Source organism: Macrobrachium rosenbergii, chromosome 6 (genome assembly GCF_040412425.1).
Source record: "Macrobrachium rosenbergii isolate ZJJX-2024 chromosome 6, ASM4041242v1, whole genome shotgun sequence".
NCBI classification, from domain to species: Eukaryota; Metazoa; Arthropoda; class Malacostraca; order Decapoda; family Palaemonidae; genus Macrobrachium; species Macrobrachium rosenbergii.
This window is the reverse complement of record NC_089746.1, coordinates 21263850-21277760: the sequence shown is the minus strand read 5'-3', so window position 1 is coordinate 21277760 and position 13911 is coordinate 21263850. Positions and strand designations below refer to the sequence as shown.

At 40.8% G+C, this 13911-nt stretch overlaps 1 protein-coding gene across 4 annotated transcripts in view; it reads left to right on the top strand.

The window, feature by feature from the left end:
• Positions 1-1047: 1047 nt before the first annotated feature.
• Positions 1048-13911, top strand: part of LOC136839303 (uncharacterized) — a 58774-nt gene continuing 45910 nt past the window's right edge. For 2 of the 4 annotated variants that reach the window (XM_067105170.1, XM_067105172.1), the window contains exon 1: positions 1319-1526. The gene's annotated coding sequence lies outside the window, so the exon portion shown is untranslated. Of the gene's footprint in view, positions 1527-6403; positions 6496-13911 lie in introns of those variants that run through there. The other 2 variants (XM_067105167.1, XM_067105169.1) reach the window with 2 other exon arrangements.

Genomic DNA, 13911 nt, shown 5'->3' with positions numbered 1-13911 from the left:
AGGATTTAGGCCAAAGGCAAAGCGCTGGGACCTATGAGCTCATTCAGCGCTGAAAGGGAAATCGACATTAGGAAGGTTTGAAAGGTGTACAGGAGGAAAACCTCACAGTTGCACTATTTAACAATTGTTAGGAGAGGATGGAAAGAAAGATGGAAGGAAGGAAATATGATGGAGGTACAGTGAAAGGAATGGAAGGGCCGAAGGGACGCTGCAAAGACCCTTAAGTAATGCCTGCTGTGCACTGACGGCACTACCCATCTACGGGGCAGCCTGGGTGGAGAATATAGGGATAGAACCCTATTGAGAACCAGAGGGCTTACACCCATGGAACCATGTTCTGTAAGAGAAAAAATCCAAGCACCTTTTTCCCTTTCAGATGGGGTAGCGCCGGCAAGTTTATAAGAATGGGGTTGCTAACCCAATGTCCTTTTTCTTGACTCCACCTAAACACTACTTGTGGGCGGTTGTCCAGGAATCTAACCACGAACCAGACAAATGTGAGGCCGGTTCGCTACCACTGAAAAAAAGGCGCCTATGCATGTGAAACATGTGCTCATGTGTTCATTATTTCCATTATATATATATATATATATATATATATATATATATATATATATATGTATGTATGTATGTATGTATGTATGTATATATATATATATATATATATATATATATATATATATATATATATATATATATATATATATATATATATATAATGTGTGGGTGTATTTATGTATGCATGTTGCAGTTGCCTGGTTTAGCTGAAACAGAATCACACCATCGGTGTTTTATATTTCTGTTATTTATAGAGTCATGAATTTGGATCCTGTTATTTTGTGCAGTTGGCCTACTGTTATTTAATGTTATGCTTCAAACACCATCGCATTATCGTTTCTTGTCTGCCAGAAAATATAATTTGAAGAACATTTTACTACCAAGTGACATCTATCTCCATGACTGAAAACTATACAGTAACATTATAAAGCGCATATTCAATAGAACTCAAGTGTTTTTGCTTTTCGTGGATACATGCGAGACCGTTCCAGACTTCCCAGCAAGTATTCAACAAAGGTACAAACATGTGCGTGCGCCCGTGCAAGCATGCATGTTTACATTTAGCCGTCTGAAAGATTATAGGGACCGTTAACTACACGTTTTGCATCTGTTGAGTATGTTAAATTATTTACCAATATAAACTTTCTTTCAGCAACAGTTATGCTTAAAATATATTAACAATAGGAGTCAACTTCTTGCGGCTGGCAGACATCACCACTGTCTAGGGTTCAAGGACTTTGCGAGTGAACCGGTATCGAGGCCTAGGCAGCTGATATCTCAGTGCTGATATCTCAGTCGCGAAGTCCCGGTGTGGAATACTTACGGACTGTGAACGGAAACCTCTCAAGACGGATGTTTAGTCAAAGTGCTAAAGTCAGTAAACGTTGAACCTCGTGTCTGAGAGTGCTTAAGTTTTTTAACAAGACGTGTAAAGATACTACGTTCTCCTGTGTTTCGATTATAGACTGGTAAGTAGATTGACTCGATGTAAAGGTCATTATGTACGTTTGCACAAGGGAAAAATCAACCACCATGAAGAAGCTTCCTCTGCCTGGCTGAGGCAATTGTTGAAAGCACACGCATAGCGTATTAGAATAGAGGCGTGGCAAATGTGGGATACTGTATATGAAAACGGCTGCATACATAAAGTAAAAACAGAAAATAGCATATACAAGCCATGGAATGCAAACTGCGAGAAGATGATTCTTGGAGCATGTTTCCTGGTCCAAGAAAGCAAGTGGGCAATTCATTGCTTTTACTAATCCCGTTGAATTCAGTTATTACTGTAACACCGCAACACGAAGAAAGGGCTGCCCCAACATGACCCTTATTCTAAGGCTTCCCTCTTTTATTAAGGTCTTCTTGTACCGCAGTTGCCTCATTACGTTACATGAACATTTACTCGAGCGATATGTGCATCGTACGTGAATAATATGAACATATACTTAAATATGTGCATAGTGAATAATATACGTATATATATTTACATGTTTGTAAGCACTACCTTCATAAAGTTAACAGTTCAGGAGAAGTCAAAGAAAATTAATAACCTCACTGGTGATTCACCTGGTGATTCAACTTTATGCAACAGTAATCATCTTATTTTTAAGGTTAACCTATTATGAAGAAAGAACTACTGTACTGTACATACCTCAACACGTTTCAAGTCTGTTTATACCTCTCTCTCTCTCTCTCTCTCTCTCTCTCTCTCTCTCTCTCTCTATATATATATATATATATATATATATATATATATATATATATATATATATATATATATATATATATATATATATATATATATATATATATATATATATATATATATATTCTACATGTTTCTTTCTCTCATATTAGGTTAACCTAAAATAAGGATGATTGCTATATCGTAAAATCGTCTCTTCAGGTGAATCACCAACTTGGTTATTAATTTCCTTTTATTTTCCTGATCTGGTAACATGATGAAGATATGTGCTCACAAATGTGTGTCCGCATAAAATTAAAATTGCATGTGTGAATGTGTTATGTATGTACTGTACATATGTAAATGACGCTAATAATGTCCAGGAATTCATTGATTCATATGATTCTTGAAACTGGCGTGACAGTTCCTAATATCATGGGCTCCAGAAAGGCTTTGTATGATCTTAGCAACGAACACGAAAAATGCTCTTCAATCCATAAATATTTATAGATAAATACTTTTCAGTGTTCCGATACCTAACATCTTTAAAACTGGATACATTTGTGAATGTTACCATCGGTATTAACTAATTAAAAAAGTACTGTACTTAAGCAAATATTCGTAACGACGTAATTGAACTTTCGTAATGAGGTAACTATGGTGCAAGGGGATATTGTAAATAAAGGTGGAAGCCTTTGGAAAATGGCCATGCCATGCCAGACCTTTCTTCTTGTGTGTTGTAGTAATAATTGAATTCAGTGGGATTAGTAAAAGCGTGGACTTCCCCTTCTTATTTTCTTGGAGCAGGAAACGCGCTTCCAGAATCCTCTTCTTGCAGTCTGCATTTTTATGGCTCTCTCTCTCTCTCTCTCTCTCTCTCTCTCTCTCTCTCTCTCTCTCTCTCTCTCTCATAACTGGTGTTTATGCGTATTTCATAAATTCCATATATACCATTATTATTATTATTATTGTGTTCTGTCCTGTTAAAGTTACCCGTTTACAATTTAATTGCTTGTTTTTTTTAATGCTCATGCGTTTGTATCCGCTCTGCTATTATATGGCCGCGGAGTAGTGTTATTATTAACACTCCTACGTGGTTCTTCGCTGTTTAACTTAAATTATCTAAACTCCTCTTTAAAATCAATGTTTTCCCTTTATTCAAGAAACCTGTAAAACTGCTTTCCTTTGGCATTCGATATATTCAAAGATCATCATTTAACATCCTTCACTTTTAATGTTTTCTTTATATAAAACTATATTTATCAACTCATGCTCACTCCACAGTGGTTCCTGTGCACAGACAACAATGACTGCAAGTCTCTACAGCTGTGAAGCAACGCCATTTCGCGCCGTAAATTATAGTTATTTAAGCCGCCATTAGTATGTACGACGATAATCCTCTGTTGTTAAGAGCACTGTGACGTGCTTTCTTCGCGTCTCGCGTTGCAAGGTGGCGTGTCAGTCATTGTAGGTGTTTCTTTTGCTTTTCATTTTTCTTCATACTTTTATCCTTATGCACCGATTATGTGAAAGAGGGATTGAGGATCATATATATATAGGCTATATATACATATTTATATTAAAGGAACGCTTAAGGCACATTCCTTTATAACCCTTTAGGCTTCTCTTGGTTTAACTAGAGAATGTGAAGGGGATGGGCTTAACAACTTCATTTCAGAAGAGCTACAGTGAAGCCCATCTAAGGAAAAAAGGCACTATATATATATATATATATATATATATATATATATATATATATATATATATATATATATGTGTGTGTGTGTGTGTGTGTGTGTGTGTGTGTGTGTGTGTGTGTGTTTGTGAGGTGTATTTGCGTCTATGAGCATTTGAAGTGTCTTAGGCGCATTATGCACGGCTTAAAAAAGCATACAAGGATAAGATGTGGGAAAACCTGGCTTAGATTTTTGTGTCGCTTCTCTTTAGTAACCTAAGAAAGGAACAGAGTTAATTTGTTCCTTGTTGCTGGTGTACCGTCCCTTCATTGTGTGGTTCGTATTTGTATATTGACCCATTTATTTATAAGGTATTTTCATTCTCTCTCTCTCTCTCTCTCTCTCTCTCTCTCTCTCTCTCTCTCTCTCTCTCTCTAATTAAGTAAATAACCTTCTTAGAGATGATGGCTATGTAGGCTGTTGTCATCTATGTATATTTTTGCCAGTGAATTAAATTTAGCATCGAATGCATATTTAGACATCATCATCTTGACCATTTATCGTAAGTAGTTTGCAAGTGAAATCGTGCCATTTGGGACTTATGAATCATGTGAGTTTGCACTTGTGTGCGTGTTCGTGTTATCGATTCATCGGTATCTGTATATTAGAGCTCTCTCGTTGCCTTTGACGATATGGATTGACCTCCACATATACCGGAAAATTTAACTTCACGGTAACCAATACTTTTTTGTATAATTATGTATCCATGGGTCTTTAATGAATGTAAAACTTTCTGCCAATAACCAGTGAGAAAAAATTAATATAATAGGCGAAAAAATAATTCGCCTTAAAAATATAAATGTTTTGAGACAATATAATTTGGTTATAGGGCATTTAAACATTACCACTGATCATTTTGATATCCGTTTCAGATGAATTCAGTCTCGTCATTCTCAGAAATCGCTTAATATATATTTAGAGAGAATAAAGAGAATTTTGCATAAATGCGCTTGATGACTGTAAGCCAAATTGTCTCGCTTACATGCAAAATAATCATACGTCAAAGTAGTCGTACGGTTGTTCTTTAGGTCTTCATTTCGTACATTAGTACGAAAAATTCCTTTCACCGAAGTATATGTTAATTACTTTGCACATTTATTATTATAACAGAGCAAACCGTGCAAGGCAGCATACATTTGTCCGATATGCGCATACGTGCCATGATCGTATGCTGAATTGTCCTGTACGCTAGTAAAACAAATCGTACCGTCAAAGGAAGCATACGTATGGTTCATCTTGCGGCACTTTTTTTTTTTTTTTTTTTTTACCTCACGACGGCTTTCTCGTCAGCCCCCCCCCCCACCTCACCCACCCCAACCCCACCCCTCCCTCACCTTCAACACAAAACACCGCCTCGCCACCACAGCTATGTCCGCTACTTTCTAGGAAAGGTTTTGCCTCTTGTTTCATATTCATTATTCGAGAGAAAGCGAGAAGACGAGTCCCTTGCTCATAATTCTGTCGCAATTTAGATCGGTAAATTCTAAAAGTCCCGGGACTTGTTTTTGTAATCCCCGTTTTATAAAAAAAAAAAAAAAGTTTTGTGAGCGGTAGTCTTCTTTGCATGTGATAAGAACCTGCACAATTCTCTGGACAGTTGCCAGTTAATCATTTTTGAATTCAGCTTTCCTCAAAATGTATTGACAATATTATAGTAATATTTTTACATGTTCGTGATTCAGCCTACGTGAATATTTTATTATTTTGAATCGATATACGACATCCTTTGTTGTTGCCAAGAAAACAAGCATTAAACAAGAGCAGCAAATCTTTCTTATTGCTAACACTTCACGAGTTATTTTAACTCTCTCTCTCTCTCTCTCTCTCTCTCTCTCTCTCTCTCTCTCTCTCTCTCTCTCACACACACACACACACACACACACACACACACACACACACACATGGAGAGCGACTTCAAAATCACGGTTATAAATAGCATTGTCTATTCTCTAGACCTTGATACTTATTGTAACCCCAGAGTGGTTCACTCTCTCTCTCTCTCTCGTAAACCGGACGCCGAGGGACAAATATGCGCGTTCTCTCGAACTTAGTTTTCCCCCGTTAACCTTACCAGTGAATTTTGCCCTAAATTGTTAGTCGACTGTTGCAGGCTGCAGCTGGGGGTGGAGGAAGAGAAAATAACTGTGGGCTTGAGTGGTCATTGGTCCGGTAAAATGTATACCATCTGAATGGAAGGGCCTCGGCGAGGTAGGCTAATCCTCACCTAACTGGAGTGAAACCATTTATCAGATGTTCATCAGAATCTCTCGTTTAGGTGATTATCTCTGTCGATTTAGACCAACCTTTTTATTTTAATGCCAGTTTATTTTGCCCTCCAAAAATCCCTGGAATCCAACTGGGCGTGCACTCACACCGTTATTCCATGACGTCAGCATCCTCTTGATCTCGAGTGTCGCTGTGTCGAGTCGAAGTCACTTGTTTTAGTTAAGTTGTTGGCGCACTGGTGATTCATTTACTGCTTAAGGAACTCAAGTGTTCATGTGATTTAAGTTTTAGGTGAGATATTAAGTATATTTTATTCAAAATCTCATGCGTAAAAGACCTGGGGAGTTTGGAATGTATTTTGTATAGTCTTCCGGTTAGGCCATGTAAGTTTGTAACGGTACTAGCATGATTTAAAAGCATTTTCACATGGTTAAACTGTAATTTATGTATGGTATTACTGTGTGGGAAAAAGGAGTAAATCTGAGATGTGCACATGACCTGTACCAGTTCACCCATCTCGCCATATTTTTCCCTAACTCAACTTACTAAAGTATTCTGGGGCAGAAGGAACTAAAAAGTAATTTATTTCCTTTCATATTTCTAAGCATTCAGTGGAAAACCATATCCAAAAATATTTAGAACTATTTGTATTTTAAGTATATTAAGAAAAACCTTTAAGCTTACATTGTCGAGACCTTTGAGGGTTTTTCCTCTCTCTCTCTCTCTCTCTCTCTCTCTCTCTCTCTCTCTCTCTCTCTCTCTCTCTCCTGCGTCATACTCTTGCTGGGTATCTCGGGAGCCTCTGTTCATCTGTGGCAATTTTCCGTTCTGTCTCGTCCCTCCCACTCATGTAATTTTGTACAGTACTTAAACAGTTCTTTCCTCCTGTCGTCTGTCTTTGTTTAAATCTTATTCTCTTCCTTTCAACGGGATTGTTAATCGAAATTGATTTTATTTTTTAATATTGATGACAGAAGCGTAAGCATAAAACATTCCTTGTTAATCGTTTACCCGTTAGTGGTCAGTTTTGAGACTAAGATCATTGCGGATTTTACAAAGGGAAATATTACTATTTAAGATATGCTGACGTTTTAAGTGCCTTTGTCGTCTGCTTTTGAGTGATCATTGCGGATTTTGCTTAGCACAGCAAATTCCTTGATTCCGATCTGTATTAATTGGTCAAGTTAAAATATTGAGCTTTCAGTAGTATATTGACCGTTCCTTTGTCATTTAGCTTGATTTAAGTAAGTTTCAAGTTCACGCCATATATTGATCCAGTATAGTTCGTGTTATTAAAGTGGATACAATTTATATGAATTCAGCTCGTCCAGAACTAGTAAAAGTTAGTTCAATGTGTGCTGCAGAGGTTTATCGGCTCGTACATGTACTTAAATGCCATTTTTTCGTTATTACGTGTGAAAGAAGTTACAAAATTACAGTAGGCCATTGAACTGTGAAGAAATTACGGGAGTAGGGGGTCTTGAAAACAATATTTATGTAAAAACTGCGAATGTAAACCATTTTCCTGTAAAGCAGTAAAAATGAACACATTTTGAAAATGGATCACCATATTTCCAATGAAGACAGTACGTAACTAGACCATGAAAGGTACTCCAGTTACCTTCATAAAGTAAGGCGTACCCACGTCTTTTGAAAGGGATTTGACGTGCAAAATTCAGCCGAGACTTGACATCGTCGCAAGTTCGGAATCCAAAAACCAGGTAGAAAACGGTGAGAATTCTCAAGGTGTCCAGCCGATGGCGATGTTCTTTGTTGTGTTGGCATGTTGGCGTGAGAAATTTTGTCATGCTAGGGAGTCGTAAAGCTTTTTAACTCCGCAGAGGGTATGTTTCTGTTTTGATTTGTGAGTTATTTTTTATTTATTTTTGTCTAATTGGTTACTTCTTTACAGAAAAATTATCTATATTCGTAATTTTTTTTAAAAAGGTGTCTGTTTTCTTTTCCTCTCTGTAGGATAATTTTCAATTTGCATGGTGTCTTCATAGAGAATTATCCACTTTTATAAATCGTGTGGAATTTTACGGATTTTTACTGAAGGCGAGTGTCAATAAACTATAAAAATTTTTGGAGAGAGATCAGTGTAACTTCTAGCGTTAGAACAGCTTAGGTCATCGACGGTAACTTTTGGAGGCAGGCGCGGGGGTGGGGTGATTGATTGCTCAGTCTGGGTGGAGGTTTGCGGTCTTGAAATGCATTTGTTTTGAGAAGTCGCGTTTCTATTTGTCTCTAGACCTATTTCAGTCGTCTTCCCCGGAGAATGTCCTACCTGTCAAATACTCGTCGGTGCCGAGGAGGATGACATGACAGGCAAGGAACTTCCTGGTTGTCATGCAACTTTCTTCTTAGGTGGCTTTGCGTGTCTAGCGAAGACGGACGTCGTAAGGAGCACAAGAGAGACGAGAGAGAAAGAGTGTTGTCGAAGCGGTTTTCTTTTTTTACCGGAGGAAATTTATCCGTACGACGGTTTCTAGACCGTGAATGCAGGCTACTTACCTGTATTGATTTTCATGCATTGCGCAGTTTGCCTGTAAATAGTTTCCTAACGGTTATCATATACATGAACTCATTTTATGTTCGCTTGTAATAACATGGCGTTTTCACTTTATTTTCTCGGTAACTTAAGAAAGTAGGTCTTTAAAGCGAGTAAGGTAATAGTTGCAGGATTTTCATCGTTTATAAAATTAAAAAAAACATAAAAAAACATGTTACGGATTAGGCCTAATAGAGAAGTTAAGGTACATAATAAATTTAGGCAATGAAAGTCTTATTAAATACTGTAGAAATGATCGATAAATGAATAAATAAATAAACTAGCTATATCTGCAAGGTGGTCTTGCTCTGATAATTGCATTCTACAGATTAAGAAACTTTAAAAGTAGTGACCCACCCTCACCAATTGTGTTCTCAAAAACCCCATATAATCGAGTACTTGATTCTATCTTTTTTCAAATATTTGTTTTTATGCAATTATATAAATTGACTGGTCTATTTCATAATATGCAATAGTTTTTGAAATGCTCGTAGGTTTGATAAAAGGAGTTTTCTTGAACTTAAGAACCGTAGAATTGTTCAAAATAAAATAAAACCGTTTGTTGCTCTGCTCACAAAAAAGAAGGCTATATGGACCTAAGCATTGTATTACTTACCTGGTTGTTGGCCGGTTGTGTTGGGTCAAATTCTGGGTGGAGGAGGGCATGGGCCTAGCTTCCATATCCCTAAAAACTCGCTGAGAACAGAAAGATTTATACCTTCTAGAGCCGCTTGTAAAGAAAAAAACTGCTTAGACAACATAGTTTGTTATTCTTATACGTATTAGTGATTATTGATATATATATATATATATATATATATATATATATATATATATATATATATATAGCCTATAGATAGATAGATAGATAGATAGATAGATAGATAGATAGATAGATAGATACCGAGGAAAAAACACATGGATATTAAAAAAAATAATAAAATCAACTGAGCAGACAGATACCGAGGAAAAAAAACCATGAATATTCAAAAGAATAATAATGAAAATGTACTACATTTTCATTATTTTTTTTATATTCATGTTTTTTTTCCTCGGTACTTACCTGCTCAGTTGATTTTATTTGGCGATTTCTGTTTTGTATGTAATCTCATCTTACTTAGTCATTGCTCTTGTGTCAGTTTCGTTTTGCAGTTACCTTTCGTTTTTATGTTCCCTTTTGTATACTATCATCGTATATTTTTACTTTACATTATGTATTTTGAAGTGTTGTCAATTATATAGCTGTTTTAATACTAGTCAGTCAGTATAGTTTTCTTACTGTTTCTTTGTATTTTATTTCATTCTATAATTAAGTGACCTTGATGATGGGAAAAGTCATGTATTCCCGAAAGCTCGGCTTTGCATCTGCTATGATTTAAGAAATAATAATGTCTACAGTGTTACCACGTCTTCTGGCTATCCTGTTCCTCCTTATATTGAAGTTCTCTAGAAACGACAACATAACCAGTCATATATATGTGTGTGTGTGTGTGTGTGTGTGTGTGTGTTTGTGCGCGCGCGCGCTTGTGAGGTGTGCGTGCTTATGCTCTGAACATTAGCCAGGCTGGATGATCAGAGAGAGCGAAATGTTTTTATATCTGACCGCATGTATTCCCCTATAAAATGCGGCAGTGTATTAAAACCTTCACCTTTTGTATCAGACGCATAGAGGTGCGCGAGTAGCTTTCACATAAAACTTTCAGAAGTTGGAAGACGTTGAGCAGAGCAGTGACGGCAGCAGCATCAGGTGAAATGTTACTATCTTTGTTTTTGTTGTTGTTGCATAGCGTCGTCCGTAGTGTGTTCTGTCGATATACGTTGTTGAAACCCATCAAGGGTAATAAGAACTTGGCATGATTAGTGAATTCTTCGTTTCTTACGTTGTCTCCAAGTGGTTCCGTCACATCGCACAACATGCTAGTGTTCATGCAAGCAATCAATGTCCTTTGAGTCTGCTTAGTTGTCAAGATCGACCTCCGGTGCATGAGACTAGTGTGTACCAACCTTTCCAGTAGATTACTGTTGTCTTGGGTGTTTGATTATTTTTATTTTAGGTGTTTTTGTTTCTTCTTTGGGATATTTTTACAGTATGCTTTTGTCAGTTTGCCATCTTATATTTCTCTTACGTTGTCAGTAGTTGCGTTTTGTCTTGTACACGTATTCGTCAAGTTCGTTTGGTTTCAGTTGTACTACGTAGTTTTCTTTATATAATTCGTGGTTAAATTCTGTTTCTTAACTAATGCGCTCAAAATATTGACCCAGAATTCAGTTGCTGAGTGATATGGATGCATTTGTTGAAAATCGTTGCTGCTTATATCAGGGAAAAGTGGTTATGATTTAAAATGATGTTGAAAATTGTAAATCTGAAACCTGACTTTATAGAGACACACACACACACAAAACACGCAAGTGTGTAAATGTGTAAAGTCACCAATTCGGCGCCAGGATAGTGTTTCGGCGGCGCCATTAATTAAGTCTCCGCTGAGCTTGTTTTCTTTGGTGACTTCCCGTTTTCTTCAAGCTCAATTAGTCACGCCTAAAACGTGCCAGGTCACGCATTTTAATCATTTTTACTTTATGGTATTTATACGAATGTCACACATTGTGTATCACATGTTTCTTCATTCACAGGCATCAAGACTGTATCTATATTGTAGCTCTGTATATTTTGTATTGTAATTTGTACTCGTTCACTGCATATTATTGTTTATTGTTTCGACCTCAGGTCACAGTCAATTCCATTGTCTCTCACGGCCCGGCGTCAGTCGGCCGCAATATAAGCCGCCTGGATCTGTAATAAAGCAGCAGTAACCTTTACCTGCTCGTTTCTTTGACACCTTACAGTGGTGACCCCCGGAGTATCCCGGAGCCATTAGCGGACTCACACGGCGACTCAGTCTTGGCTCCAGGATTTCTCCAAAACGCTCTTAGCGGCCTAAACACGGCGCTGTAACCAGCGTTTGAGCGTGCTGACTCGCCGGCGTACCCCACCAGCGCCACTAGCGAACCACACGGCGCACGAAAGTGCGTATTGACGACGCCGGGTACCCCACTCCAGTAAGGGGTCAAAGGAGCGAGCATGGAAGCGGATATCCCCTCCTTCATGCAGTTAAACGCGACCCAGCGGACTCCGAGGTTTACCTACCTCCCATCACAGCCGCCGCCCCCCCGCATCGAGGCCCTCCCGCAACTCCACACCAGCGCCCGAACACACGACGGCCGGGCAACACAATCGCGGGCCGCTCACCCTAAAGCTGCCGCCGTTTACGCAGGGGAACCCATCGAGGTGGCTGCGCAGGGTGGAGAGCCACTTCAGAATCGCGGACCTCACGGACGAAATCCTACAGGCCGACACAGTGCTCAACGCCCTTCCGGAGGACGTGTACAACAAACTCATCTCGCGAAAATTACCAAACACTCACCCTCACATACAGCACCACAAAAAGTTCCTCCTCGGCTTGCTCCTGCCCATCGCCGAGCGGGCCGCCCGTGCTATCGACCTTGCCAATAATCCACGCCACGACCTCAATCCAAGAGACGCTTGGGGCATGGTCGTAGATCTCCTGTCAACACCAGTCTTGGGTGGCACAAACAAGCAGCAGGAGATAAGCTTCGTACGGGAAATTTTCCTTCGCCAACTCCTCCCGGAAGTACGCAACCAGATCGCTCACCCCTACACCATGCCTGTCGAGGACCTCATAGAGGCGGCACAACACCTCACAGACTCCGTCAAGGCTTCACAGCGGCTAAAACCGGCCACACAGCCGGTCAGCTCCGTCCAGCCTGAAGAGGACGAGCAGCCCGTCAACGCCATCGCCAACAGACGCCCACCGAACCACAGTAGACGGTGGTCCCCGGCTTCTGTCGCTATCACAAGTGGTTCGGAAAGGACGCCCGAAACTGCCTGCCGCCCTGCTCGTTCAACCGCTCAAAAACGGGGTGGCGGCCAGCAGGACAGGCCGCCATGGCAGCCGAAGAACCCAGGGCCTCAAAACAGTAGGTTTTTACGTCCGCGACACCGCCTCCGCAGGATGATGCTGGTCGACACAGGAGCCTTTAAGTCGGTCTTCCCAGCATCCAGAGAGGACCGCAACCAGACACCAGACCCGCCGCCTTCCTGACGGCCGCCAACGGAACCCCCATCCTCCCCACGGCACCAGGCTCCTGTCGATCTCCATCCTTGGCCAGAGTTACTCCTGGGACTTCATCGTCGCGGACGTAGGAACCCCACTCCTGGGGGCCGATTTTCTGGCGCACTTCGCCTGCTAGTTGACGTGGGCGCAAGCGCCTCCTCGATACCGACTCCTGCCGGTCTCTCCCGTTAACGGCGGGACCCAGACCCACCATCAGCGCCGCCGCCCCCACCAGTATGCACACCTTCTGTCGGAGTTCCTGAGGTGTTTAAGCCCGAGCCGCTAAGTCCCCGGGGCCCCAGCCAAGCACGGCATATACCACCATATAGTGACTAAAGGGCCCCGACACATGCGGTTCTGCAGGCTTCCCCTCAGCGCCTTCAGGAGGCGAAAAAGCATTCATGAGATGGAACGGATGGGCATCTGCAGGAAAGCCTCCAGTCCATGGGCCTCCTCCACATGGTGCAGAAACCGGACGGCTCCTGGAGACCCTGCGGCGACTACAGGCGGCTCAACATTGCAACGGAGCCCGACCACTACCCTCTGCCCAATATGCAAGACCTCACGGCCTCCTTTCACGGGGCCAAAATATTCACTAAATTGGACCTTCTTAAATCTTATTTTCAGGTACCTGTTGCGCCAGAGGACATACCAAAGACAGCCATCATCACGCCCTTCGGGTCCTATGTGTTCGCCTTCTCCACCTTCGGGGCTGAGGAACGCCGCCACCTTCCAGCGGCTCATGGACAGCATCCTGGGGACCTAAAATTCTGCGCCTGCTACGTCGACGACATTCTCATATTTTCCAGGTCTCACAGCGAACACCAGAGGCACATCAAAGCAGTCCTCCAGCGCCTCCAAGAAAACGGCCACGTCGTCCGTTTTGACAAGTGTACCTTCGGCGCCCAGAAAGCAGAATTCCTGGGTCACGAGGTGTCTCCGACAGGCGTCCGCCCTCTTACATCGAAAGTGGCAGCCGTGAGCCAAGTTCCCGACCCCACCTCCATCAAGGCCGTCCAGGAG